This window comes from Maniola hyperantus, chromosome 10 (genome assembly GCF_902806685.2).
Source record: "Maniola hyperantus chromosome 10, iAphHyp1.2, whole genome shotgun sequence".
NCBI lineage: Eukaryota > Metazoa > Arthropoda > Insecta > Lepidoptera > Nymphalidae > Maniola > Maniola hyperantus.
The window spans coordinates 11,131,460-11,137,615 of record NC_048545.1 but is presented as its reverse complement, the minus strand read 5'-3'; the positions used below and the strand labels follow the sequence as shown (position 1 = coordinate 11,137,615).

Genomic DNA, 6,156 nt, shown 5'->3' with positions numbered 1-6,156 from the left:
GATGTGAATATGATTCGGCCATGCTAATTGGCAAAGCAAAGCCTTGCGAAGTTGCCGCACTTAGTGTGAACACTAATAATAACAAAATAATATTATTAAATACCTGGGTTGTCCTAATTCTTTAAAATAAATAATCTAGTTAAAACAATAAAAATGTTAGTAAGTAAATAAATAAGATCACATAAAAAGATAATGGTTTGGTCTTTGAGAGCAGAGTAAATAGAGATTTATAAAATTACCTTATTTAATTACAAATTTGATCGTTTCCTTTAATATATATTTCTTTACTTATACGAAATTGAAACGCTTAAGGCACGGCGAAATTACATCTAACTAGAATTTACACCTATCGTACACAATTGGTAACCATTATTAAAACTTACTATATTTTTTCAAATTGTGATATGTACAAAAATATTTTTTTCATCTTCACTATCTAAGAATATTTTTACAGTTGCAATAGAAACAAACGCACAAACACACATTGAACTAAAGACAAACATAAATGCAACAGTTGAAACGGAATCTATAAAAGATACAGCACCATAGAGTAAGAATAAATAATCCACTTTTACACCAATTAATCTAAACCAAATTAAGCACATTAAAATCAAAACATAAAACATTTAACCATCAACACATTTGTACTCTACACTCCTCATAAATCGTATTGGCACAAATTCACTAGTGTCCTGAACAATTTATATCGGCTCCACCTTTAGAACCGATATTCTTCAAATCAGGGGTCTGTCTTCTTCTTTGTTTCTCTAGTTGTTTTCTATGGCTCTGTCGCTTTCTAGCAATTATTGCTACTAATATTACAACGACTGCAAGCGCAACAGCAACTCCGATCCACCAGTAAACGTTGTATGAAGCTTCTTTGGGATTTTGAGCATCACTTTGGTCCCCGGCTGCTACTGGATTCTTAATTTCCAAGACACCCACAGTAGACGTTTCATATTTAGAGTTCGAATCTTCTTCAGTCTCTATAATATTATCAAGGATGTCATCGTGAGTTTTTCTTAGAGGAACATCTTTCTTTTCATTTCCATCCTCAGATTTTGGTAGGCTGGTTTCTTCGGGAATTTCATTTTCTTGTAAATCAACTTCGGGAGGAGGTTCGTTGTAATCCTCGACAGAATGATCATTTGCTGGGTCTAATTGGTTATCCAAATATTCGTCTAACAGTCTAAAGTAATCCGTGAGTGCATTGTATTCTAGTCCATTTTCACGTTTTACCAATAGATCACTGATCATTTCAGGCCATGAGACGCTAAAACCCTGCATCATGACATCACTGAAAAGAAAAAAATTCAAAATTTCAGATAACTATAGTTTTATTACATTAACAAATATTTTTCTATTAAGGGTACTCACATTAGACGTTGATTATTTTGGAAAATATGTGTGATCAAATCCAAGTCATCTGATATTAGCTCTTCGGCAAATGATTGATAGATTTGGTACTTCAATATGAGACCTAGGAATTTCCTGAAAGTAAAATAACAATTTTCTTTATTTTGAACATAGAACGAAATTTCATGAAGGTAACTTGCTTGTACGTCTTTGTCTGCGTGAATTTAGAAATTTAAAATTCATAGTATCCTTTGCCCATCTCCAGGATCTTCACACTTCATGACCAATATAGGGGTTGAGCCGTGAAAGGTAACAGACTAACAGGCAAGCTCACAAACATTCACATTTCTATGAAAATTATATAGGTGCTCTTTCTTACCCGATATATGGCTTGTTAAACAAAACATATGGATCTCCAAGAATGTCAGAGCTTGAGGATTCTATTAGAGAAAAGTTTCTCCTGAACTCGCTCCAACTGTCTTCTACTTTTGATAAAGGAATTTGACCCATCAGGACTTTTATTCTCCATTCATCTATTGCCAAATAATAATTTAATCTGAAAAAGAGATAGAGAAGTAAAGATAATCATGAAAAAGAAAAAAAGAAAACTATTATTATTTTATTCGATGACCTCCATCTCACTAAAGTGAGCTATGGATTCCAGGATGAGTCAATTTGGGGATTTAAACTTCCAAATCGTCGCAGGTGTCGTCTTTATAAATAAGGCTAGTTTAAGACTCTACTTACCAGAAAAGTCATATTAACGTCAAGCAATCTAGCGTTTCAGTTCGACATATTGCATAGTAATTGATTAGATATTTAATAAAGCTTGTTAACCCTTTCTGGACTCTTTACTTATCAATATTATCAAGAAGAATCACAGTCAAAAAATTGGATCAGTGGTTATTTATTTATTTTTATTATTCATGTACCAAAAATTGTAGTTACAAAGTAATAATAAATTAAGTTTACATTGGAAATGCTTATCTCTAAACAGAGATTTCTTACTTACTTGGGCAAATCTCTCAATGCAATGATAAGCTGTAAGACCAGGCGGTGATGGTTAATATTGTAATTAAATCTTTCCAGAGGATATAGTCCTGCCCGATCAAGCGTATGAGGGTTCAGTGACAGAAGCGATACAAAACCTGGCACCGCTTCATAAATAGCTGTGAAAAACAAAAGACTGACATTAACAACGGAATACACAATCAAGAAAAGGGCTTCTTTAGGGGACCATTCAGACGACATTTGTCATATTCAACCTTGAAGCTGCTTCAAGGTTGAATATAACAAAAGGTCCCCTAAAGAAGCTCCTATCTTGACAAGGAGTTCCAGTGTGAGACTGTTCACAAAAGCACAAAAGGTAGTCCTTCGTGATTTGTGGTTATTATGAAATAGCAAGCGTCAAAGGTGCCACGCGTCGTGACTCGCGACGCCATTGTCGCTCATCAATCATCATCAACCGATAGACATCCACCGCTGGACATAGGTCTCTTGTAGGGTTTTCCACACGCCACGGTCTTACGTCGCCTGAATCCAGCGGCTCCCTGTGACTCGTCTGATGTCGTCCATCCACCTAGTTTGGAGTCTTCAAACACTGTGTGTTCCGGTGCGAGGTCGCCATTCCAGCACCAGGGACCTCAACGTCTATCGGTTTTACGAACTATGCGCCCTGCCCACCATGCTTGGAGTTTCTCTACGTGATCAAATCAGAAATGAGGAGATCCGTAGGAGAACTAAAGGAACTGACGTAGCTCAACGAGTTGCGAAACTGAAGTGGCAATGGGCAGGGCACATTGTCGCTCAATAACAAATTAATGATACCTGAATAACGTGGAGCTTCTCTCAAATATAAGTGTTATTGCTGTGTAGAGCCGTTGTTATTTTGAATCTTATCTTCGTGGCTGTCTCGTGCGCGTCCATATAGTTCTGAATGCTGACATCTTTGCACGATATAAATCTCAGTTTATTGGGTTGGCACCAGTCTACTATAGTTGGAGGACAAGTGCCGTTGAAGGCTGATTCTGTTAAGATATCGTTGGGGACTTCGCCTAAATTTAACTGTCTGAGTAAATTGTTTGCTTCCCTGTATGCGTTTAATCCTCCTATATCCTGCAAAGGTAAATATAGGTGAAAACGTTTTTCGACAAATTCTCTGGGGTAGCGGCTTTGTAAATAAGAGGTCCTGGTGAGGATATCGTCTAGGTCAAATTTCTAAATTAGTCAGGTAGGAGGTTCGGTTTGACCATTTACCTTTCTACTCGCAAATCCGTACCCCAAGTGAACTAGTGTTCGGGTACGATACCATGCAGAAACCTAAGGGGTACAAGCTGGGTTTGATAAAACTGACATACAAGGAACCACAAGCTTAATTTGCAATAATCTATAAAAACAGATTTGGTATGATACAACTTGCAGAATGCAGTATGCACCATCCGCCCTCCCACTAAAGCAGGAAAAGCAAGGTACACATACAACCAACACGCAACACCACAAAAATGTTCTAGAACACACTCAATGTATCTACGTTTCATTACATGTATGGTCATTAAATTGAAGTCTATAATATATCCTGCATTTAAAAAAAAGATATTGAGAATCATACCTTAAGTTGAATATTGGCGTGGACCTTTTGATATATATCTGGATATTTAGGTAGTAAACTCTCGATTAGATTAGACCAGTCATCCCCCGTGAGAGATCCTGTGGAATTAAATTTTCACGTAGAATCGATTCCTTTGTTAGACTGGATCCTAAGAGCCGCACGTACAATGGTTTTATTGTGGAATAAAACTTGGAAATGGGAAACGATGATAATTGAATTATTTTATAGGTCATAAATATTGTACAGATACCTACCGTATTTCATTGCTAACTCTTTACAAGTATTAAAATTTTCTAATAAAAAAACGGGCTGAATTGAGAACTACCCCTTTTTGGAAGTCGGTTAAAAATCAACAAATACCGATCGAGTTCGTGAAAATCCCTTATAAAAATGACCTGAAAATCTGTATAACTATTTTCCAATCATGGACAGTATGTCTTGCATAGAGTTACTAAGTGTGATAAGATGTAAGCTTGGACGAGATAATTCGTTCACTTCTTCATATTTCTACAAAATGAAACACCAACATAATTATTGTACGGGAGCGGTATGCTTGCTTGACCGTACCAAAAGGGAGATCTCCCACCGAAGCGGTTGGTTGTGCTCGGTAGCGCCAGCTGGGCCGACGGTTGTATTTTAATATAGTCCAAATTGCAGAAAACTCCGTTAGTGCGAGTACTGGCGACGATACATTTGTTCTGAATTACGTCATGATATGCTATCGATTGAATAGCGCCATCTAGTTGCAATTGTGGCAACCGCCACATCATAATAAAAAATCAACTGGCAACGATTTAAGACATTGGTGTAGAATTTATATAGAAATAGCTATGGCAGTGCCCTGCTGGCTCGTACGTCCTTCCATAGGCTTAGTAACGCCTTAATAAATTATACTACAACGTATCATATCTTCAGCTAAGCCAAATAGGTACAGGACCATAGAGGAGCCCTGACAATGCTGTTGCTAAAGTAAAACTTACTGAATAAATGCACAGGCAGTGGTTTCCCAACTTCTTCTGCACCTCGGAGCCTCAGAGTAACATACTTATGCAACTTTAGGTACAGGGGTTGAACGTGCTGCCAGATGTCACGAGCAGCCAACGTCGCCCCTTCATACTCTACCAGCGAGTCCCAATATTCCTCCACCAGGTCGTAATCTGTGGTGGAAATAATAAGATTGATAGTGATAGGTTAGATGACATTGACACACTACAGTACAATTTTGAATTATGATAGACCACAGATATGTCAAGATTTGCAACTAGCGTGGCCCCCTCAGTCCCTCTCGCTCAAGCAGATTTTCTTACTTGTGAAATGTCATTCCTTCTACACTTCACGTTGTTTGTCAAATACTCACGTACAAATACATTTTGACAAACAAAAAAAGTGGCCACGGTGATAAGGACAAAACATAATCATTTTGTCTCGTTCTAACAAGAGCTTAAATGCATTTAGCTATCTCGCTCTAACAGTAAGTGTCACAATAGGGCTACTTCTAACAGTCCTTATTCTGAGTGATAGACAGAAAACTTTTAGACAATACACAAAATAACAAAAATGAAATATGGTTGATAGAAGATAATGTCAAGTACTTCGAATGAGATGATTTAAACATTGTATTAATCCTACTAATATTTTAAATGTGAAAGTGTGAATGTTTGGATGTTTGTTACTCAGTCACGAAAAACCGGCTGCACAGATTTGGATGAAATTTGGAATGGAGATAAATTATACCCTGGAGTTAATCCATGAGCTACTATTTATCCCGGAAAATCAAAGAGTTCCCGCGGGATTTTGTAAAATGTAAATCCACGTGGACGAAGTCGCGGGCATCAGCTAGTAATTGTGATAAAGCCAAATCTCTATTAATACAGTCAAGAGTAGTAAAGCTATTTTTTTTTAAATTGAAGAAGCACGATAATACTTTATTAACTTCTTTAAACATAATATTAAACTGTAATAGACAACGCACTGTCGAAATAGCCTAAGCTGGTGGTCCTAGAAACTTAAAATTTTGTATCTATGTATCCTGCATTTTTATAGACCCTCACTAAGAAAGACTATTGAGAAATTTTAAGGATCCTTAAAAAGTAAAACCACAAGGGCGACTTGAGGTTTGAGGACCTTATATATGCCAGTTTACCTTAGGAAGATGTGAAAGAAGTTTCAGGTAGGTAAAGTAATGAAATGAA

General features: G+C 36.9%; 1 pseudogene; it reads right to left on the bottom strand.

Moving 5' to 3' along the window:
* Nucleotides 1-329: 329 nt before the first annotated feature.
* Nucleotides 330-5,149, bottom strand: LOC117986131 (angiotensin-converting enzyme-like; annotated as a pseudogene).
* Nucleotides 5,150-6,156: the final 1,007 nt, after the last annotated feature.